Source organism: Anomaloglossus baeobatrachus, chromosome 5, assembly GCF_048569485.1.
Source record: "Anomaloglossus baeobatrachus isolate aAnoBae1 chromosome 5, aAnoBae1.hap1, whole genome shotgun sequence".
NCBI lineage: Eukaryota > Metazoa > Chordata > Amphibia > Anura > Aromobatidae > Anomaloglossus > Anomaloglossus baeobatrachus.
Genome location: NC_134357.1, coordinates 429074857 through 429099200, shown reverse-complemented (window position 1 = coordinate 429099200; position 24344 = coordinate 429074857). Strand labels below are relative to the sequence as shown.

At 47.0% G+C, this 24344-nt stretch overlaps 1 long non-coding RNA gene across 1 annotated transcript in view; it reads left to right on the top strand.

Annotated features, from left to right (window-relative positions):
* Positions 1-24149, top strand: part of LOC142310261 (uncharacterized) — a 36235-nt gene extending 12086 nt beyond the window's left edge. Inside the window, exon 3 of the long non-coding RNA XR_012754112.1 lies at positions 24067-24149. This is a non-coding gene — a long non-coding RNA (uncharacterized LOC142310261). The remainder of the gene's footprint in view (positions 1-24066) is intronic.
* Positions 24150-24344: the final 195 nt, after the last annotated feature.

Below are 24344 nucleotides of genomic sequence, written 5' to 3'. Positions count from 1 at the left end.
CACCACATGCCCCAGGTACTGCACTCTGGGTTTCAGCAGGTGGCACTTGGAGGGCTTCAACTTCATCCCGTATTTGGCAAGGAACGCGAACACCTCGGCTAGGTGCTCCAGATGGGCTTCATACGTCTGAGAGTACACAATCACATCATCCAGGTATAACAGGACGGTCTCAAAGTTTAGATGTCCCAGACAGCACTCCATCAGCCGTTGGAAGGTTCCAGGGGCATTGCACAGCCCAAACGGCATACTATTGAATTCACAGAGCCCCATTGGGGTGGTGAAGGCGGTTTTCTCCCGGTCTTCCAGGGCCACGGCCACTTGCCAGTACCCACTGGTGAGGTCAAGGGTAGAGAAGTAATTTACGGTTCTCAGTGCAGCCAAAGACTCTTCAATACGGGGCAGTGGGTATGCATCTTTATGGGTTATCTGATTAATCTTCCGGTAGTCCACACACATCCGCATGGTACCATCCTTCTTCTTGACCAGTACCAACGGAGCGGCCCAGGGACTACAACTGTCCCGAATAACCCCTGCCTCCTTCATATTCCTCAACATATCTTTGGCACACTGGTAATGTGCAGGGGGAATAGGCCTGTACCTCTCTTTGATAGGGGGGTGTTCACCGGTGGGGATGTGGTGTTGGACCCCTTTGATCTGCCCAAAGTCTAGTGGATGTTTGCTGAAAACCTGTTCATACTCCCGCACCACCCTGTATACCCCTGCTTTGTGATGTGTAGGGGTATCATCAGTGCCCACGTGTAGCTGTTGGTGCCACTCATTTACCTCCCCTTGAGGCGGGGAAGTGCTGGTAGTAGGTGGGGAGACTGAGGGAATGGCTTCGTGGATGGTGTGGGGATCCAGGGTGAGCAGCTTGGCAATGGTGGCATACCGGGGAAGCCTAACTTCTTCCTCCCCACAGTTCAGCACCCTCACGGGCACTCTCCCCTTCTTTAAGTCTACCACCCCTCGGGCGGCCATTACAGTGGGCCAGTGCTCGGAGGGTATGGGCTCCATCATGGCAGGGTAGTCACGCCCCTGAGGCCCTACTGCTGCCCTACATCAAATCATCATCTCACTCCTAGGGGGCAGAATCAACGGAGCAACATCCATCACTCTCACTCCACCAATCTCTCCTCCTGTTGAGTTTACATGCTGGCGGTACATCAAGGCTCGGATCTCACGCTGCACAGCTCTCTGTCGGCTCCCCGCTGCCGTGGCGGCCAGCTGTTGCAGGAGGGCCAACACATCACCCATACAGTGCTCCATCACATGGGTTCCTAGCACTATCTTCGGGTTATGATCACTGGGTTCATTCATGATCACAATCATACCCTGGTGTTGCAGTTCAGCTTGCCCCACTGTCATAGCCACCTGTTTATACCCCACTTGGGTCAATGGGAGTCTATTAGCAGCAATTAGCGTTATACTAGTATCTGGGGGTGCCAGCTCGTCTATCCCCCAATACCGCTGGTACAATGTGTATGGTATGGTGGTTACCTGTGATCCAGTGTCCAAGAGAGCCATCACCGGTATGCCGTCCACAGCCACGGGGATGATGGGCCGGGCCCCGATATACCGGTCCCGCCAGTCTGGGGGGCCGCGGGGTTCTACTCCTGAGGATTGGCCCGGGGCCCCAGGGGTTGCTCGTTTAACGGGCACTGTCGGAAGTAATGCCCAGGCTTACGGCACTTGTAGCAGGTTGGAGGTCTGCTCCGCGGGTTGTTAGCACTTCTCCGCTGCATCCAGGGAACATCCTCAGGGCTGTCGGCAAGCTGTATCTGTGCTGGAGGCTGGGATCTGGTCAAAGGTTGGAGTGCAGCAAGAATCTTGGTGAGGTCTCCGTCCATGCGACGGACCTGGGCTGCCAGTTCCTCCATCGTGCTGCTTGGGGCTGTAGGTGTTGGAGAGGTTGGTAGGGCAGGGGCCACCACAACGGGGGCCGTCTCAATGGGCCACGGGGCTGGCTCCAAGATTTCTGAAGCTGGGGGCTGTAGTGCTTTAATGGCCCGTTCCTTTAACACGGCAAAGTCCACATCAGGGTGTTCCAGGGCCCACAGCCGGAGTTGTTTGCGATCCTCAGGGGATCTCATCCCCTGGACAAATTGCTCTACTAACATCTTGTTGCTGTCCGCCTCATTGATAGGATTCACCCGCTTTAGCGTGCGGAGGGCGGTTTGCAGACGTAAAGCATAGTCCCGAATGCTATTCACAGACCGTTGCCGGCACTGGTAAAACTGCATCCTCAGCTCAGCTTCAGTCCGGGTCTCAAAGGCAGTCTGTAGCTTCTCAAAGATGGTGGCTACAGAGAGCCGGTCCCCCTCGGCCCAGGTCTCCGCCTCCTGCTCAGCCGCACCGGTTAACTGGCCCAGCACTACCGCTGCACGTTGCTTATCGGTCAGGGGGTACAGTTCTAGCAACGGGTTAAGCTTTTTCCGGAAGACCTGTAAAGCATCAGGTTTCCCGTCATACTGCGGTAGCCAGGTAGCTCCGGGCGCATAGGGCAAGGAGAACGGCATCACCTGAGCGAGTGCGGGGGCCGCGGCACCTCCCGCTAGCGCGGCCGGGACCTGGGCAGGCCCATTCCCATCCACGGGTGCCACTGCGGCTGCGACCACCGCTCCTCCAGCGGCTCCGTCGGGCGCAGACATCTCGTTTCCGTCCCCCTTAGCCTCTTTCCGGCCCCTCCTCTATCGGGGCGGGGTTTTGGCCTTCACGCCTCTACTACTTGAGAAGATGCTCGAGCGGGAACTTTTCGCGCCAAAGATGGCGGCTTCTGAAATTTTTCGGCCGGATACCTCCGGCGGTCACAAGGCGCACCTCTACCCAACGGCAGAGCGATAAGATCCTGTTCGTGACGCCAAGTTGTCGCGGGCGGAGGAGGGGACGCCGCGCTCTCCCACTGCTCGGGTCCGGCTGCTGCGGCCTGCTGCTGCCCCTGCTCGGTGGCTCGAGCGATGGGCCGGATCCCGGGGACTCGAGCGGCGCTCCTCGCCCGTGAGTGAAAGGGGATTGGGATTTGGGATAGTTTATTGTCCGTGACACCACCCACGGTTGTGGTGATTAAGTGGACACCACCGCTGCTCTGTCTGGGGAGCCCGGGAGTGATGGTATGGAGCAGCCAGTTGTTGATTTGCCCCTCCGAGGGTAGGGGTTTTGGTGCTCCCGGGGCCCAGTGATGGGGTTGGTATGGCGGACAGGCGGGTATGGGGCCTGTGGAGGTGCAGGGGCGCAGGGGCAGTGCTGTGCCACACGGCACGGAGGTACTCACTCAGCCAGTAAACACGACACAGTTCTCGGTAAACAAACGGCTGGTTGGACGGGTCCCTCGGACGGTTACGGTGCTGCGGTTCCCTGCAGTTAGCGGTGACGGTCTCTTCCCTGCACCTATGTAAAGTCTCTTGGTAGCGATGGGTCCCCACCGGTTACCCACTCCTCGGCTTCAATCTGGGCCGAAGGAGCCCTACTTTGCCCGCAGGCGCTGGCCCTGGGAAACTGGTGCGGTGGCGGTGTCTCCCCTTCACGGTCGGGCTGTTGCCTTCAATCGGGACTTGGTTGTTAGGAGACAGAGGTCCCCTTCACTGACGGATTTGGCAAATTATGGCGACTCCTAGCCTTGCCGGGATCCGAAAGGCCCCTGCCCTGGTGCTGACTGTTCTTCGTATACTGCTCCAGTACCGCCGGGTCACCACCCGTCCGCGGTCCTTCCAGCAACCTCCAAACAGTCCCCCTGCAGACTTTCACCGCCGTCTGTTGACCTTGCTGTCACAGTCCGGGGCACACACCCGGACCAACTTCAGGCTTTACAACTGTCACTTTTTACTCCTTCTCTCCAGCTCCTCTACCACTTCACTTCCTTCTCTCAAGCTCTGCCTGAGCTCAACTGCCTGTTTTTTTCCCGCCTCCAGGGCTTTGAACTCCTTGGTGGGTGGAGCCAACCGCCTGGCCCACCCCCTGGTGTGGACATCAGCCCCTGGAGGAAGGCAACAAGGATTTTGGGTTAGCTTTGGTGTTCCTGCAGGGAATGTGGGGTGCATGTGATGTTGTGACCTGTGACCCCTGGCTTGCCCAGGGTGTCACATTTGCACCTCATCCTGGCCTTTGGAGATTACCTGGAAGCACTGCCCCAGCATGGGTGCAATACTCTGTGGTGCCTGACCAGGTCAGGGGCGCCACATTCCCCCTTGGTTATCATCAGCACGTCCTCGGGCTGCAAAGACAAGAAGAAAAAGAAAGGGTAATTTCAAACTTTTCCCACACAGGGGCAACTATTTACATTTAAACATACCAGGTACCCTTCCACCACCAACCACTCACAAGTTTGAAACCCACCCAAAAACCTCCAGGAGGTAGGTGACCGGTCCTTTTGGTAACCAGGTCTGGGCCATCCATTTCCCCAGACCTTTCCTCCAATCCTCCTTTCCTGAGGAGGGTGGTGTAAGGTACGCTCCATAAATAGGCGTACCCACTTCCGAGTGTTGGAGGGCAGGCCCCATAAACAAGCGTGCCCCCTTGTTGGTGCAGAGCCATGCCCCTCAACAGGCAGACTCTGAGGTTGGTACCAAGGAGGTAACTTTTTACAATGCGAGAGTTCGTGGTTATAGCCAGTTCATAACCTGTGGTCCATTTTTAAAGTGCACGTAACCAGATGCCCAGATGCAAAGAAAACATTTTAAAGAGTTCTCACAATAGTCCTAGTGGGCACATTTCACTTAAACGTTACTTAACTGTAAACAGGTTAAACTATACATGTTATACTGACATTTTGGATTAAACTGTACTTTATAGCGTAATGGGAGCTGACCAAAGTTGCTGCGGGTCGATCTACGCAGTACTATACTGTCATCTGTCTGAGGTTGTGTCCTCCCACCCTGTGTATGTCTCTCAATGTGAATGATGGGTGTACTGGGTGCTGATACCAGTGCATGGTCTTCTGCTTCAGCTACATTTGCCTCTTCAAGGTTCTGAACAGGTTCTTCTGGTTCTCTTACTTCTTCTCTGGGTTGAGGGAATGTAATGACTGGAATAACAACTGCTCCATTGTATTGAGGCCAACTTGCTGGAAAATCTCCAAGTACAGTATGGATCATCTTTTCTCTTGGTTCTTCAACTGGCGAAGGGTTGGGAACTTCTTCAGGGATTCTTAGCTGTTCAGGACATCTCTTTAGGCGGTCTCTAGAAATGACAGCTGTTGTCTTTCCTCCATCTTTGCTGATAAGGCACGTATTTTCATGGCTAAGCGTCGATGGTAACACAGTATAGGGTTCTGTTTCCCAGTGATTGTCGAGTTTATGACGTCTTCTCTTTCTCTTGAGGACTACGTCTCCAGGCATCAAAGGAACAGCAGGTGCTTTTTGATTGTAGGCTTTTTCTTGTTTCTCACGCTGCTGAGTCAAGCTTCGCTCCACACACTCTTGTACTTTCTTGTATTGGGCTTGGCGGTTGGAATCCCAATCAGCACCTTGTAGAGGGTCTTCAGGGGTCTCAACTCCCATTTCCAGATCTACTGGCAATCATCCAGGTCTGGCCCTCATCAGGTATGCCGGTGTGCAGTTTGTGGAACTCACAGGGATGTTGTTATACATGTCCACTAGGTCAGGTAGCTTTTCTGGCCATTGACTTCGTTCTTCTAGTGGGAGGGTTTTCAGGAGGTCGAGAATAATGTGATTCATCTTCTCACACATGTCATTAGTCTGAGGATGGTAAGGCGTGGTACGGATCTTCTTGCAGCCGTAAAGGTTACAAAATTAACACCTCAGCTTCAAAGGCTGGTCCTTGGTCAGTGAGCACTTGGTCTGGATAATCATGTGGTCGACAGAAGTGGGTCTGGAAAGCTCTGGCTGCAGTCTGGCCTGTCAAGTCTTTGACTGGTACTACCACCAGGAATCTGGAGTAGTGGTCAACCATTGTGAGAGCGTAGCTGTAGCCTTGTCTGCTGGGCGCCAACTTCACATGGTCCAAGGCCACGATCTCCAGAGGCCGTTTAGTTTGGATTAGCTGGAGTGGTGCATTCTGGCCATAATGGTCTTTTCTTCTAAGATTGCAGGGCCCGCAGTTTCGACACCACTTCTCTAGGGCAGATCTCATGCCCACCCAGTAGAATCTTACTTTAAGTAGTGCCCCCAGTATCTTCCAACCAAAGTAGCCTGCGTCATTGTGATAGGCTTCTAGCACCATCCTTGTATCCTTCTGTGGTACAATCACTTGCCACACCTTCTCATGCGTCCTCGGGTCAATGATGCTCCTGTAGAGTTTGTCTCGATAGATGAATAATCGACCCCTCTTCTTCCACAGGTACTGTGCCTCAGGTGGGGCTCCTTTGTCAAGGCTGGCACCAGCCTACCGCTGGATCATTTTCCTGGGTCTCCTTCCAGTTGTAGTGAGGTAGTGGATTCAGGGTCACCTCTTGGCGGTTGGCACGTGACTGCCGACACTGTTTGGCTCCATGACGATGGAACGCTGGCAGCTCAATCTCTTCAAGGTAATTTACATCTTCACCCTCGTCTGCTAGGTGAGGCATCCTTGACAGAGCATCTGTGTTGCTATTCTTGCGACCAGCTCGATACTTGTCAGTGAAATTATAGTTTGCTAGCCGGGCTACCCAACGTTGCTCCATGGCACCCAATTTAGCAGTATCCAAGTGGGTCAGGGGGTTGTTATCCATGAAGACGGTGAATTTGGTAGCTGCCAGGTAGTGCTTGAACCACTCTGTGATAGCCCAGACCATGGCCAGGAACTCCAACTTGAATGAGCTATAATTTTCTGGGTTCCTTTCAGTAGGCCGGAGTTTCCTGCTAGCGTAAGCAATCACACGTTCTTTGCCTTCCTGCACCTGTGAAAGCACTGCTCCCAGTCCCACATTACTGGCGTCTGTATACAGTACAAATGGCAGACTGTAGTCAGGGTAGGCTAGGATCTCTTCACCCGTCAAAGCCCCTTTCATTTGTCTGAAGGAGTGTTCTTCTACTTCTCCCCAGTGAAATGGTGGGCCGGAGGTCTTTCCTTTCTTCTTTGTTTGGCTTACCAGAAGCTCTTGCAAAGGCGCTGCTATCTTCGTGTAGCCCTTGATGAACCTTCTGTAGTAGCCTACCAAGCCAAGGAACTGACGTACCTCCCGGATGGTAGTGGGTGTGGGCCGTTCCTGGATGACTGTAACCTTCTCTGGGTCCGGCGCTACTCCTTCTGCGCTGACCACATGACCTAGGTACTGGACCTTTGGCTTCAGTAGATGGCACTTGGATGGTTTCAGCTTCATCCCATATCGAGATAGTGCTTCAAAGACTTCAGCCAGGTGTTTCAGGTGGTCCTCGTAGGTCTTGGAGTACACAATGACGTCATCCAGGTAGAGCAAGACAGTTTCAAAGTTGAGGTGCCCCAGGCAACACTCCATCAACCTCTGGAAGGTCCCGGGGGCGTTGCAGAGTCCAAATGGCATGCTGTTGAACTCACAGAGGCCCATGGGGGTGGTGAAGGCCGTCTTCTCCCGATCTTCCTCTGCTACCGATACTTGCCAGTAGCCACTAGTGAGATCTAGGGTAGAAAAGTAGTAAGAAGCTTTTAAGGCAGCGAGGGATTCCTCTATCCGTGGCAAAGGGTAGACATCCTTGTGTGTTATCTGATTTATCCGTCTGTAGTCTACACACATCCTCATTGTGCCATCCTTCTTTTTCACCAGGACCAGGGGAGCTGCCCAGGGGCTGCAACTGTCCCTTATGACTCCTGCCTCCTTCATGTCCTTCAGCATGTCCATTGTGCGCTCGTAATGGGCTGATGGTATAGGCCTATGTCTTTCCTTAATGGGAGGATGACTGCCTGTGGGTATGTGATGTTGCACCCCTTTGATTCTACCGAAGTCTAGTGGGTTCTTACTAAAGACCTGCTCGTATTCCTACACGACCCTATGAACCCCGTGTTTCTGGTAGGTGGGTGTAGAGTCAGTCCCCACATGGAGTTTCTGGCACCAGTCCTCTAACTGCTTTTGGGAGGTCTCGTCATCTTTTGAGTCGGCTTATGTCAGGGGACCTACAGGTGTTATAGCGTCATTTGGGCAAGTAAACAGTTTGGCTATGGTAGCGTACCTTGGTAGTCTGGCTTCCTCCTCCCCACAGTTCAACACTCGTACAGGCACTCGTCCCTTGTGTACGTCAACTACCCTCCTGGCTGTCAGAATCGTGGGCAAGTGTTCTGAATGAGTGAGCTCTAGTACAGCCTGGTAATCCTGTCCTCTTAGACCTACCGCTGATCTACACCACATCATCATTTCACTCCGTGGGGGTATCACAATGGCGTTAGCATCCATTACCCGTACACTACCAATCTCACCGCCAGTCTGTTTTACCTGTTGCTTCCTCAGAATGACCCGGATCTCTTTTTGCAAGGCTCTCCGCGATCCACCCTCAGCACCTTCAGCAATCTGGTGAAGCAACAACAACACTTCTCCTAGGCAATTTTCTATGACATTTCTGCCTATAATCATTTGTGGATTCCTTTCCCTCGCATCAGTATCTACAACAATCAATCCTTGTCCTTTCATTTCTGTTCTTCCCACCTTTATGGATACCTCTTTGACCCCAATCTCGCCTATAGGTTGTCCATTGGCTGCATAGATGGTAAGGTCAGTGTTCGGTGGTCGGAGATCGTCGTCCGACCAAAACCTGCGATAAAGGACATACGGGATTGTGGTTACCTGAGAACCAGTGTCCAATAATGCAGGGGTAGGGATCCCATCCAGGACGATGGACAGGACCGGACGTCCACCCACGTACTGATCACGGCAGTGAACGGGCCTAATCTTCTTAATCCTGAGGACTGGCCCTCGGCCCCAGGTTTGGCTCGTTTAAAGGACAAGCCCTTGCATAGTGGCCTGCCTCCTGGCAACGACGACAAATGGGTTGTCCAGATGAGTCATAGCGATCACTGCTCCTGCCTCGGGTTGTAGGACCTCTTCTCTCCCGCATCCAAGGGACATCCCCCGGGCTGTCAGCTAGCAGGATCCGATGAGGGATTTTGGTTTCTAAGGGCAAGTGCATTGCTTTCATGATTCATGCGCCGTCCTTGCTGAGCTGTTGCACCTAGGAGGATAGTGTATTTTTGGTCTCTGCTGGCGTGTTGAGTCCTTTTGCAGTTATCAGGGCCTGCGAGGAGGATTCTGCTCATGCAGCCGGGGAACTGGCAGGCCATGCTGGTGAGACTGGGTCTGTGTCCACAGGAGGTTGGAGTGCTCTCACCGCCCTGTCTTTCAGGATGGCAAAGTCCATGTCAGGGTGTTCCAGGGACCACAGCTTCATCTGCTTCCCATCCTCAGGAGAGTGAAGAATTGTTCTTTCATCATCCGGCTTCCTTCCTGATCACTGACAGGGTCCACCAGCTTGAGAGCCCTTAGTACAGCCTGCAGCCTCAGGGCATAGTCTCTTATGCTATCTTGTGGCTTCTGGCGGCAGTTATAGAAGTCCGTCCTCAGCTCTCCCTCGATGCGGTGTTCAAAAGCAGCTGCTAGTTTGGCAAAGATGGCTTCTATAGAGCTCCGGTCATCACTGGTCCAGGACTCAGCCTCCAATTCTGCTGCTCCAGTCAACTGTCCCAGCACCACGGCGGTTTTCTGCTTACTGGTCATTGCGTACATGTCCAGCAGGGTGTTGATCTTCTTAAATCTGGGCAGTGTGTCTATTTTACCGGCATATTGGGGAAGCCAGTGCGCCCCTGGGACGTACGGTAAGGAAATCGGCATTATCGGGGAGACTTCGGTCGGCGCAGCTGCGACCGCGGCACCAGGCACTGCTGCGTTCACCGCGGCGGGGGCTGGCATCGCTTGGGCTGCATCGCCCTGACCGGGGGCATTACCTCCCGCCGCGTCCATTTTCCTTCCAGGTCCCGCTTTTCTTCTTTAAAATCTGCGCGCTCCCTCCACTTCCGGGGTCAGAACGCTCTGGGGATTCTGGGGCGGCCACACCTCCTCGTGGGCGGTGCTCTTCTCCCTCGCGCGGACTGCAGCGCGCGCTTTTGATGATGGCAATATGGCGGCGGTTCAATTTTTGCGGTCGGACCTCTGAGGCGCCCGGTCACCTGTCTGAACAGGTTAGTCCTTATCCTATTCGTGACACCAGAAAAGATGTGGAGCCCAAGGCTGCTGCAGCGGTCTGGTACTTTACCTTCAGGGACTCCACAGGACGGTCTGGTCACAGGTACGGAACCTTCTCTTTTGATTTTCGTGACGCCACTCTCGGTATTGCGGTCAGGGTGACCGCCACTGCAGATTAAGGGGTGCCTAGGGCTGATGGTGGGTGCAGTTAGTTGTAGTGGCCTCCCGAGAGTGAGGCAAGCCCCAGGGCCCTGTGTAAGTGTGTGGAACCACAGGTCGAAGAATGACTCAAACACAGTCCAAAAAGTCTTTTAATGTGTTTACTCACTGTTTGGTGGTCACTCTGAGATGCCCGGGCGACACTGCGATAACCAGGTGGAACCAGGAATCCCAGAAGGCCGTTCTGAGGGTAGCTGTCCACTCGCCCTCCTTGCACTCCTTTTGTTTGAGAGGATCCCTTACTTGAAGTATGGTAGGATTCCTCCAGGGAAGCTGTTTCCAACCCCGCTCCCCTCTCTGGCCCGTCTGCCGGCAGCGTGACCTTGGTGGGATGGCTTCTGGCCCTGTCCCCTTATGGGCCTTCTGATTGCTGCTTAGCTCTGACTCTGTGTTGTGGTGGTGAGGCCCTGAAGTACCCCCACCTGAAGGTTGAGCAGCTCTGGATGATTAGCGGTCTGCTCAGGGGACCTGTCTCCCCTTGCGTGCTGGAATACCAGGGATCCCCTTACTCAGCCACCTATCTCTCTAGGTGTCTTTCAGGCTGACCCACAGGTACCCTTTCTCCCCTGTTTTTAGCTACTGCACTCCGCAGGGCCTGGCTAGCATGAGAGCCCCTCTGCTCCCTTCCACACTCCTGAACACTCTGCTTCAGACTGCTTGCTCCTCCTTCTCTTCCTGTCTGCCCTGCTTCCTAGCAACTAGCCTCTGCGCACACCCCTTGATGGGAATTGAAAGTTAACGCCTTCTGGCTACCCAAGGGTCCCTTCTAATGGTGTGGAAGACCTGGTCACTATGTGTTTGTGTGTGCACCTCATCCTGGCCTTTGGAGATTACCTGGAAGCACTGCCCCAGCATGGGTGCAATACTCTGTGGTGCCTGACCAGGTCAGGGGCGCCACACCTACCCTGGAAGTTGGTGTCATCATCCTTTCAGGGTTCAGGAAAGAGTCCCTATAGCAGCTACCATCCAGTCCTCTCTGACCACTGGCCATGTCTTCACCATCTCTGAAGACAATTGCTGGAGAAGAAGCCTCATTCAGGCCTGGAGAAGAGGGGGCGTAAAGGGAGGGTACTGTAGTGCCAGTGCCTGTGTAGGGATATCGGCTTTCTTACTGCCACCATTGGGTTGCATCTTCCCCCCAGCTCTGCGGCCTCTCATGTGCTCGTCTGAATCCCGCACCCCGGTAATGTGCCTAGTGCACATTTACACCAGCTTTCTCTTAAAGGACTGGCACACTGTTTCCAGGAAATGTCTCTCAGCCTATGGCTGAGAGTCACCATGCATTTAAGCATCCTCCCATTAGGGGAGGTGCCTGCAAAATGCCTTTAGTCAGTCAGTCTCCAGTCTGCTAGCTAGTTGTCAGGTTCCAAAGCTCCTGTCCCATTATCCCTGTGTCCATCAACTGTATCTGCCTTCCCATACCTATTTGTCCCTGCTGTGTCAACCATATCATGTCTCCAAAAATTAAGCTTTTTGTTCCTGTGTGCATTTTCAAATATTAATCTGGCTTTATATGTTTCTTTGGAGTAATTGCTTCTTCCTGGCAGAATGGCCTTTCAGCCTATGTTGATACAGTACTCGTTTCACTGTAGATAACAAAATCTTACCAGTTTCCACCAGCATCTTCATAAGTTCTTTTGCCTTTTTTCTTGGTTGATATGCGCATGTCTGCCCAAAGCACATTTATCTACACAGAACCTTTCTCCTTCCCGAGTGGTATGATGGCTGGACATTCCCATCTTGTTTGTACTTGTATATAATTGTTTGTCCAGATGAACGAGGCATCTTCAGGTACGTGTAAATTGCACCCAAGGATGAACCAGACATGGGCAAGTCCACAATTCTCTTCCTGAGATCTTGGCTGCTTTGTTTTGACTTTCCCATGATGCTACACAAAGAAGCAGTTTGTTTCAGGTGTACATTAAAATAAATCCACAGCGCCAATCTTGTCCATACCCGGTGCCTGGTTTGCAGTATTCACATAAATAGGCCAAATCCCGGTTTCCTCCATATTTTTGCCATAGAATATATTAGTAATATGATTGATGTATTAAAAATCAGCAGCAATACTAAACCATAGCAGTTCTTGTCTTTTTACAGTGTCCTCTGTGTAGCATGGAAAGCGTAGGTGACACAAGTGAATCTGGCTTCCATGTATTTGGGGCTGGGTAGGAAATAGTTCGGCTTTGGTTAATGACTTGTTTGTGCTAACTCCACAAGCTGTAAAATAAATCTGGAGTCCGCTGCTCCGAGACTTGAGTACGTTATGCTTGACTCCTGCTCTGTGCCCCGGCTTCACATGGAGATGGCAATCCCTGGAATATTTATGTTTTTATAGGAAAAATATAAGGGGGCAGAATTTCAGTCCACAGTGGCATACAGCAGCAAACACCCTCATGTGCGGAGACCCCGTCCAGAAATAACATCGACATTAAATCCTCTGCCTCTGCAGCACTCAGTACACAATTAGTCCAGTATTAGTGGATTAAGAGTGGTTAGGACTTGTGCCTTGCCCAAAAAAACAAGCACACAAATCATTTTTAGTAATATTACTTTTCTTTGCCATGATAATACTACTGGAAGGTGAGCACATACAGAACATGCTGCGGTAGGCGGAACAGCCAAGATGACTGCCATAAAGTAAAACAGCTTGTGAACAATATACTTTACATTCAAATGACGGGAGAGGCCTGCCGGACATAGGCAGACACAAGCTTGTGTACACCTGCCCCACAATCTGAATTACATACCAAAAAAACCCAATATATATATATATATATATATATATATTTATATATATATATATATATATATGTATTCATATTCAAATATATATATATATATATACAGTATATATTCACACAGCAATTTTCTAGGTTACTATATTTCTACGCTGTTATTGGCATGAATTTCTCACCAGATGTCAGTAACAAACCATCCAATCCCCTTGCCAAAGTAAACAAACCATACATGTTCAAAAATGTTGTGATTTGTAATAATGAGAAATGACACAGGTAAAAAGTATTGAACACATGAAAACATAGACGTGCAAAAAGCCATGGAATGCTATGACGCCAGCTCGACTCTATCCATAATTACAAAGCAATCCTGCCACTTAGTGAAAAATAATATCAGCTGATTTACCTGATGGCTTCTAAAAAGATGTCTCATGGCCAAGGAGCCACACAAGAAACATATCATGGGTAAAACCAGTGAGCTGTGTCCAGACCTTCACAACCTTATTGTTGCAAAACATACTTATGGCATTGGTTACAGAAGAATTTCTAAACTATTGAAGATACTCTGGTTCCTTTCCTGAGGAAGAAGCTTTAATGGCTTTGAAATGCATTGAATAAAAACCACTTATCTCCACTGGTGTGTCCTGGATCTTCTTTTGCATAGTCTTCAACTGTAGCATCCCTACAGTTTTCTGTAGGGATGGGGAAATCTAGATATTCGGGATCAGTGGGTCCAACTGGATTTTTTTAAAAAAAAACTCAGTTCAGGACCAGAATTAATCCTGATTATCTACCTGGATGCTGATCCCCATATAAGTCTATGGGGTCCAGATTATTGTGCTTTAAAATGGTGGTAGAAAGAAGGAGATTAGAGCAGGAGCGTTATATTTACCAGTCTCCAGCGCGGTTGTAAAACTACTTCTGGGGCCACTCATTAACCTTCAAACAGATTCAAAGCTTCCCCAACCCACCAGCAGTCCTAACATCTTTGAATGGTTGCAGTCACACCGCACCCCCACTTTGTGTGACTGCTTGGAATCACACATGCTATCTGTGTTCCTATAGTGGTGTAAAAGTAAATCAATTTTAAAAATCGCATAGGTTCCCCACATATTGTGATACCCAGCACAAATAAAGCATACAGCTACATGCTGCCGCCCCCAGCCATATGCTTATCTTCACTGTGTATCAAAAGAGGAGGGACCCCATGTGGCTTTTTTAAAATTATTTAAATAACTAATTAAAAAAAACAGTCTTTCAGTTCACCTGAGGTGAGATCACTGAGTTTACTCGAGGTCACTTGACGTCAGTTTACTTGCAGTCAAAGGTGGGGTACTGTAGGAACCTCCAACTTGATAGTGTCAGTATAGCACTGGCTTTACGTTATATACAAAACTCCTGGTGATTGATTCAGTTTAACCCTTCATGCTATGATTAAGAGCACACTACATGCTCAAAAATGCGTCATTGTACAAGGGGCTGCTGATAAGTCTTTGGCTTTACCCAGAAAAAAACGAGATAGGATGATGAAACTTTACATTTATTGCATATACTCTCCACTGATGTCAACACACTTCTTACATCAGTATTTCAAGTTCTGTAAGCCTAGCAAAAAGAAGGATCTCGGTTGTGGCTCAAACCAGGTATCTGTAGCAGTCATGGCATCAGAAATCGTGAGAAATAATAGTTAATTATCACTGCCAAGTCTGTAGCTCACTTGCCTGCTAGTCCAGCCATGCCCCCTCCTGTGGTAAGCAACTCACTGTCAATAAACTATGTGCATAGAGAGCCTAGTATGGCCTGGGGGTAGCTTTCCCACCTCTGCTTCATCCTACAGCTAAGAACTATGATTATCTCACAACTTCTGCATCCAGTAAACTAAGTGGCACATCATTGGATTCAGGGTCTCTTTTCCTATATTATGCTGCTCTCAGATGAGGTAGCAAAAACCTGCTGACAGATTCCCTTTAATGTAACATTCTCAGCAGGAGAGCAGTTCTCAGCAATGAGAGAGTAGTAGTTCTTAGCAGACATGCAACACAAATCAGTAACAAAATACCTAAATACATAAAGTGGATATATTGTAGTAATGTACCTTTATGAAACAAAACAACTTATACACAAAAATTTGTACAAACTATTGAAACTAATGAATTAATTTGAAATTATATATTTATTGTAACAAAATGATCAAAACGTTTAAAAAGAAGGATGGCAGAAACAGAAAATTGGCAATGGTACAATGGAAAAGTATCAATGTAGGTATTTCATTTTAGTAATATTGGCAACAAATAAAAGGAATAAAATTTGCTATAGAAAGCTGCAGTAATCTACGGTAATTGTAATTGCATCTCAGGCACTGTGTGTAAATCCATAGGTTTTGTATTAAATAGATAGTCCATAATAGGTATTATAGTGTATTAACCCACATGCAAATAGAAGATATACTGTACGTTATAATTATTGCGTGACAATAGAAAGTGTATTAAATTTGAAGCAGCATACTAAACTCCACAGGTCCCAGGGATCAAATTAGAGCATATTGCATGTGTTAAACAGATATGTTAATCACGTAATAAAATACATGTGGATGTCATACATATACATATTTAGCCCCAGTGCCCCAGCTGCACACGACAGGCGTTTTCCTGTGTGCTTTACAGGGATGTTTTTAATACTTTGTGATCATTTTATTATGTTGAAAAGAGGATGGCTTCTATAAATGGAAAATGATGCTAAGCACACGCCAAAATCCACGATAGACGAACTCAAAAGGCACAAGCTGAAGGTTTTACAATGGCCCTCACAGTTCTCTGATCTCGACATCATTGAAAATCTGTGGCTAGACCTCAAAAGAGCAGTGCATGCAAAATGACCAGGAATCTCACAGAACTGGAAGACTTTTCCAAAGAAGAATGGATGAAAATCCCTCAAATAAGAATTGAAAGACGCTTGTCTGGCTACAAAAAGTGTTTACAAACTGTGGTACTTGCCAAAGGGGGAGTTACCAGGTGCTAACCCTGCAGGGTACCCAAACTTTTGCCTCTGCCCATTTTCCTTTATTGTTACTTTAAAAATGTAAAAGATGAAAATAATATTTTGTGGGGCCTAAAATATAAAGAAAATGTGTCTGCCTTTAGAGATAATTTAATTTTCAACTTGCTTACCTGTTAACAATAACAATAATTTTGAACAGGGGTGCCCAAACATTTGCATTCCACTATAAATGTCTCTAGCTTGCATTGTGTAGAACAGTGATCCACAACCTGTAGCTCAGGAGCCATATGTGACTCGCAGGACCATGATATATGGCTCATGTTCAAATAAATAAGGAATAACGTTTGGAACACCATTCTAAGTCTGAACTGGATGCAAAAACCTAAAAAAACTAAAAAAACATCACTATGGGGAGATAAGGTATGCACACCAGTGACTATGTAAGGGGAATACATGAAATAGCAGAAACTGCTGTGTGAATACTGACTTGAAAAATCCAATAGCTATGTGTAAGAATGAAATGTGAAAAATGGAATCTGCATTACTGCCATGAACATATGAATCAAGAGAAATTTAGCTACTGAATAGATCAATGCAATAGAGCCCCAACACTACGCCAAAGTATTTCTCTACGTTGGGGTCCCTAGCTTATGTGTGTCCTCTCATGCAGTTAAAAAACCTACCGTGTATGGGAAGCTGAGACCCAGGCTATTTATGCGTATGATATGGATTGGCAATAGGTGTGGTTGGGGAGGGTTCACAAACGAAAAACTACTAACAAATAAGGAATAACGTTTGGAACACCATTCTAAGTCTGAACTGGGTGCAAAAACCTAAAAAAAACCTAAAAAGGTTTTTAGGTTTTTGCACCCAGTTCAGACTTAGAATGGTGTTCCAAACGTTATTCCTTATTTTTCACATTTTCACTCTTACATATAGCTATTGGATTTTTCAAGTCAGTATTCACACAGCAGTTTCTGCTATTTCATGTATTCCCCTTACATAGTCACTGGTGTGCATACCTTATCTCCCCATAGTGATGTTTTTTTAGGTTTTTTTTTAGGTTTTTGCACCCAGTTCAGACTTAGAATTTTAGACTTTATCACTGATGATCTTTGAATAGGTAATCAATATTTGATTGGTGTAGGTGCAACACCCAGCACCCTCGACAATCAGCTGTTCCCGTTGCCGCTGAAGGCTGGAACTTCTTAGTTGGGGAGCTGCACAACTTTACGATGGTCACATCTGGGTACTGCATATCCACTCCCTATTTAAATCAATAGGCAGTGGATGTACAGTACCTGGACGTGGCTACTGTTCTGTGCAGCTCTGCAACTGAATAGTTCTGATTGTCACCGATCAAACATTGATGACTAAAGGATAGGTCATCAATAAACCTTTCCTGTGTTAAGTCAATTAGGATTACCAAAATTATTTATATTTGCCAAATGCCAGAATAATGAGAGACAGAATGTTTTCCGACATTTTTATTACGTTCTGCAAAGTCAAAAGTTTGCATACACTAAAGGGTGCTTTACACGCTGCGACATCGCTAACGATTTATCGTCGGGGTCACGGTGTTTGTCACGCACATCCAGCGTCGTTAGCAACATCACAGCATGTAACATGCACGAGCGACCTACAACGATCGCAAAAGTGCTAAAAATCATTGGTTTTGGAGAGATCGTCCAAACACCAAATATCGTTGTCTGGTGAGTTACAATGTTGTTCCTCGATCCTGCGACATCACACATCGCTATGTGTGACACCGCAGGAGCGACGAACATCTCCTTACCTACGTCCACCGGCAATGAGGAAGGAAGGAGGTGGGCGGCATGTTCCGGCCGCTCATCTCCGCCCCTCCGCTTCTATTGGACGGCTGCCATGTGACGTTGCTGTGACGCCGCACAACCCGCCCCCTTAGAAAAGAGGCGAATCGCCGGCCACAGCAACATCGCAGGGCAGGTAAGTCCGTGTGACGGGTGTAAGCGATGTTGTGCGCCATGGGCAGCGATTTGCCCGTGACGGACAACCGACGGGGGCGGGTACGCTCGCTAGCGATATCGGTACCTTAAGAGTACTATGCCTTTAAACAATATGGACAGCCCATATGATGATGTCATGTCTTTGGACGCTTCTGATAGGTTTATTTGCAACATCTGAGTTAATTAGAGACACACCTGTGGATGTACTAAAGACATTGTAAGTAAATTTTTGGTTTCAACTGTATAAATTTATACAGCTTCACGTTATTTGTGTATTCATTGCCTCGTTTCTTATTTTAATGCATACTTAATGAAAACTATGTTTTTATGTAGAATGGAGGGAACATTTGTTTACTAGTTAGCACTTTATACATTTCCCTCATATATTCTACTATATGTTAGCAAATGTGATTTTCATATTGCCTACTCACCTATTCACCTACAACAACATCACATGCTTGAAACAAAATTGTTTACCCACAATTTTGAAAGATGCCAACAATTTTGTCTGGCCCATTTTTGGAGCTGTGTGTGAAATTATGTTCAATTTGCCTTTTTTTCCCTTTATTTTTTTATTTTTTTTTTTTGCTTTGTTCCAATACACACAAAGGAAATAAACATGTATATCAAAATATGTGTGATTGCAATAATTTTCTGGGAGAAATACTTTATTTTCTGGAACATTTTCAAGGGTACCTTCATTTTCGGTCATGACTGTACAGTGCCTCCTACAACAATATGAATAAAGTCAGGTAATCACTTCTGATCTGTATTTCTGAAGAGCAGGAGAAAGCCAAAGATGGAGAAGAAAGACACTCTCTGAAGATGTATATCTTGTCTATAAAAGCGGTTTTATGGTGAAGATTACATTAAATGCAGTCTATGTCTTTTACAACAAACCTTATAAACATCAGCCGGGATCTGGTTGTGTTATTTCCCAGCTTGTCTGTCTGGCCTCAGTAAATCTTAGAAAAACATAAATGGAAACTAGAGAAATGTCTCTCACCTAAGTGTAGGGTCAATCTGGCCCACAAAAATATAACACCGTTTTCAGGTGGTCTCAGGCTCTTACAGTTGTGCTCAAAAGTTTACATCACCCGGGAGGTTTTTTGATTTCTTGGCCTTTTTTCAGAGAATATGAATAATAACACAAAATCTTTTTCTTCATTCAAGGTTAGTGGTTGGGTGAAGCCATTTATTGTCAAACTACTGTGTTTTCTCTTTTTAAATCATAATGACAACCAAAAACATCCAAATGACCCTGATTAAAAGTTCACATACCCCAGTTTTTAATACCATATATTGCCCTTTAACATCAATGACATCTTGAAGTCTTTAGTGTTAGTTGTGGATGAGGCTCTTTATTTTCTTAGATGGTAAAGCTGCCCATTCTTCTTGGCAAAAAGCCTCCAGTTCCTGTAAATTCCTGGGCTTTCTTGCATGAACTGCACGCTTGTGTTCTCACAGAGTGGCTCAATGATAGTGAGGTCAGGAGACTGAGATGACCACTCCAGAACCTTCACTTTGTTCTGCTGCCGCCAATGACAGGTTGACTTGGCCTTGTGTTATGGATTGTTAACATGTTGGAACGTCCAAGTACATCCCTTACACAGCTTTTGGTCTGATGAGTGCAAATTTGCCTCCAGTATTTGCTGTTAACGTGCTGCATTCATCTTTCCTTCAACTTTGATCAAGTTTGCTGTGCCTTTGTAGCTCACACATCACCACATCATCAACAATCCACCTCCGTGCTTTACAGTAGTAATAGTGTTACTTTCATCATTTGCCTTGTTGACACCTCTCAAAATGTAACGTTTATGGTTGTGGTCAAAAATTTGATTTTGGTCTCATCAATCCAAATTACCTTGTTCCAGAAGTTTGGAGACTTGTCTCTGTGCCGTTTGGCGTATTGTAGGTGAGATACTTTGTGGCATTTGTACAGTAATGGCTTTCTTCTAGCAACTCGACCATGCAGCCCATTTTTCGTCAAGTTCCTCCTTGTTGTGCATCTTGAAACAGCCACACTGCTAGTTTTCAGTGATCCTGTTTTTTAGCTGATATTATTTATGGGTTTTTCTTTGCATCCCGAACAATTTTCCTGGCAGTTGTGGGTGAAATTTTTGTTGGTCTACCTGATCGTGGTTTGTTTTTTACAGAGCCCCTGATTTTCCACTTGTTAATCACAGTTTGAACACTGGTGACTGGCATTATCAATTCCTTGGATATCTTTTTGTATCCCTTTCCTGTTTTATACAGTTCAACTATCTTTTCCCATAGATCTGTTGACAATTCTTTTGCTTTCCCTATGACTCACAATCCAGAAGCATCAGTGGCTGGATTAAAGATGCAAGAGTCTGTCTGGATCCCAGACACTCACTCATCTTTTATGCAGGCTGATTACAAGCAAACAGGTCACAGGTGAGGATGTTACCTTTATTAGCCATTCAAACCTATTTGTGTTAACTTCTGTGAATGTTATCAGGACAAAATCACCAGGGTATGTGAACTTTTGATCAGGGTCATTTGGATATTTTTGGTTGTCATTATGATTTAAAAAGAGAAAACACAGTAGTATTACCAATAAATGGCTTCACCCAACCACTAATCATGAATGGAAAAAAAAGATTTTGTGTTATCATTCATATTCTCTGAAAAAAGGCCAAGAAAGTAAAAAATCTGCCGGGGTATGTAAACTTTTGAGCACAACTGTATATAGTAATGTGCCCCAAAATGTCAATGTGACTTAGGATAAAGACTCTCATCAAATACTCCTTTGGCTAAATTCACACTGTGGTCAATGTTGGTTTGATGGCTTCCTTCCGAAGCTTTCTCCTAAATCCCTTATATGCAGGCATGCCTTTGTTGGAGTCATTCATTACAAGAAGACATATGTAAATCAAATGAACTTAGTTGAGCTCAAGTGCTGCGATGTCCATTGCTTCAGTTAGACACAAGAGCATTGTACTCATTTGTTTCATTGTAATGAATGGCTCCATCAGCCTAATCCAGCAAAGTAGCACCATGCTCTGTGCTGATGAGAGGTACGAACTCTGAAACAGTTGTCAGCAGATGGGTGAATCTGTCATTTGGAGTAGACTCTAGTTTTACGTCTTTGGTCATTTTTTAGCGCTCGGTAAAGAGTAAAACAATGAACTTATGGTGTAGCTACCTTCAATAGGAAGCGCTGGAGAAACAAATTATTTGCATGTCTTTCTTCCCAGGTAGCACTTAAGGCTATGTGCACACGCTGCGTTTTTTTGACGCTGCGTTTTTGTGCGTTTTTGGCCGCTAAAAACGCACAAAAACGCACCTGCGTCGAAAAAACGCGGCAAAAAACGCACGCGTTTTGCCGCGATTTGGTGCGTTTTTTTGCTGCGTTTTGCTGCGTTTTTGCTCACTGCGTTTTTTATCAGTGAACAAAAAAAAAAAGGTCTGATGTCATTTCCTTCTTCAATGTGTTCTTCATTCTCCACTAGTGTATGCAGAAGAGCAGACAGCTGCAGAACTACAAGTCTCAGCATCCTCGATCCAATAGTGTATGCAGGAGAGCAGACAGCAGCTGTCGAACTACAAGGCTCAGCATCCTCCATCCAATAGTGTATGCAGGAGAGCAGACAGCAGCTGTCGAACTACAAGGCTCAGCATCCTCCTTCCAGGACTGTATGCAGGATTTCTTTGCCCCCCCAAAAAAAAAAAATGACGTGGGCTTCGCCATATTTTTGTATGCTAGCCGGGTACAGCAGGCAGGTACGGGCTGCCCCCAACCCCCAGCTGCCTATTTGTACCCGGCTGGGAACCAAAAATATAGGGAAGCCCTTTTTTTTTAAATTATTTCATGAATTTCATGAAATAATTTAAAAAAAAAAATGACGTGAGCTTCGCCCCATTTTTGAGTCCAGCCGGGTACAACTAGGCAGCTGGGGATTGGAATCCACAGTGCAGGGTGCCCATGCTTTCTGGGCACCCCCGCTGTGAATTGCAGTCCCGCAGCCACCCCAGAAAATGGCGCTTTCATAGAAGCGCCATCTTCTGGCGCTGTATCCAACTCTTCCGGCTGCCCTGATGCCGGGTGGCTAGCCAGGTAATAATGGAGTTAGGGCTAGCTGTATATTATCAGCTAGCCCTAAGCCCGAAATTCATAGTGTCACGCCAATATTAGACATGGCCACCATGAATTTCTAGTAAAGATAAAAAAAAAACACAACACAGAAAAATATTTTTATTAGAAATAAAACACAACACAATTAGTGACTCCATCTTTATTGAAATAAAGAACCCCCCTCCGCAGTAATCCTGGGTCAGGGTCCCGCGCCGTCCAATCCGGATCCAATATCATCTGATCGGTTTGCTGGAAGGCAAAGCGATCAGATGATGTGTCAGGTTAAAGGATGTGAATCCCATCACACATCAGCTGATTGTATAAAAGCCGATTATAAAATCAGCAGATGCATCGGTGCAAAAAAAAAAAAAATAATACTCACTTATGTGCTGAATTACCGGCAGCTCCCGGAGCGATGGGGCGGGAGTCTGATCCCGTCCGATCGCTGCAGCAGCTGCCGGTAATCAGGGATGAAGTCTCCTGACGCATCCGCTGATACCGGCCGGGCGCCCGCGTCAGCCCGAGACTCGATCAGCTGATGCGTCAGGTGACTGCATCAGGTGATCCATCGCCAGGTCCTGCAAGCAAGGTCCTGCCCCGGGGAGACTGCGCACAGCCGGAGCGGGAGCGGCGATACCGTGACAGGAGCTGGGAGCGGGCATGGCACCGCGAGGCTGCAGACAGGTGAGTATAACTTTTTTTTTTTTTATTCTACTGTTAACTTTTGTTTTCGCAGCCGCTTCCACCTCCTGCCTGTACATGGCGCCGCACGGCAGCATACATGCACAGGACGGGAGATGGACGCGGCGGTGACGGTACCGGGAGGATTCATGCTTCTGTCTATACTGACAGAAGGAATCCTCTTCCTGTACACGTCACTTTACTACCCACCTCCTGCGCTTATAGCTGCGTTTTTGGTCTTAGAAACGCACCAAAACGCAGCTATTTGCGTTTCTCATTGCGTCTTTCAACATCCCATTGAACTCAATGGATGAAAAGCGCAGTGAAAAACGCGGGAATAATTGACATGCTGCGTTTTTGTGGTCACCACAAAAACGCAGCTGAAAAAAAACGCTGTGTGGGGACAGCAAAAATGAAAACTCATAGACTTTGCTGGGGAAGCAAAGTCATGCAGTTTTGAGGCCAAAAACGCACCCGAAAAACGCGCAAAAACGCCGATAAAAACGCACCGTGTGCACATAGCCTAAGACTTCCCATGCCAGTTGGCAGTCTGCACCAGAAGAAACAGAACTTTCCGAGTCAACACTGCTTAGACCTCATACCTACACCATATGACTGTTGTGTACAACCTGTGGCATGGATGTCTGTCAGGGTATTGTGCCATAAGTTACAAATGTTAGTTATAGGAGGGCTATAGGAGGGTCTTCCTAGCATTCTTACTAACAATACAATTTTAATGTCAGAGAGGAAAATAAATATGGGTGTAACAGGAACTTATGATCGTAATGTGGAACATCTGTGGAATGTTGATGGAAGAATAGTTGTGGGGGGGTCTTCCTACCTAGAGGTATTGCAGGTTTAAGTGAAAGGTCCCAATGCCTCAAGGCTGCAAATGTTTTCATACCCTAGTTTCCAGGACCATCCCAGATCCCAGACAGTGATGTCAGTCACTTCTAAAGCTGTTTTCATTTAATAGAACAGGTTCCTCATCATTTTCATGCAGAGATATATAGCACTTGTGGAAATTGTATAATATCCTTTCCATACTACTATGGAAAGCTGGACTGTGGCTCTAAACTGGTTTGGTATGTTACAAACAGATAGAAAGTGATCATTAGTTACTAACATGCCTATTGCCATTCAGACTATTCTGGTGTCCCTTTAATAGCCTTGATTTAAGTTCCTGTGATGATATAAATAATGGAGCGAATGTAAAAGTTGGTTTTAATTAAGCAGACAAAAACTTTGAAGTGACATTTTTACTATCCCCAGCATACTCTTCCCATCTGTGATCATCATTCTCCAAATGTTTGACCATCCATCAACTGAGAATCATTGACCATAACGAGACCCAGAATTACCCAACCCTACTAGGCCTCTATTGTGACCATAGCGGCCATACACAGGGGATAATGAAGCTGGTGAAGATCCTCATGACCGTTAAAAAGAACCTTCATCCGTATAGGGCTAAGAATACATATGTTATTTACTTAAATCATGTTTCATATATATACAAATATTAAAAGTGATATAGTAAATAATGCTTTATT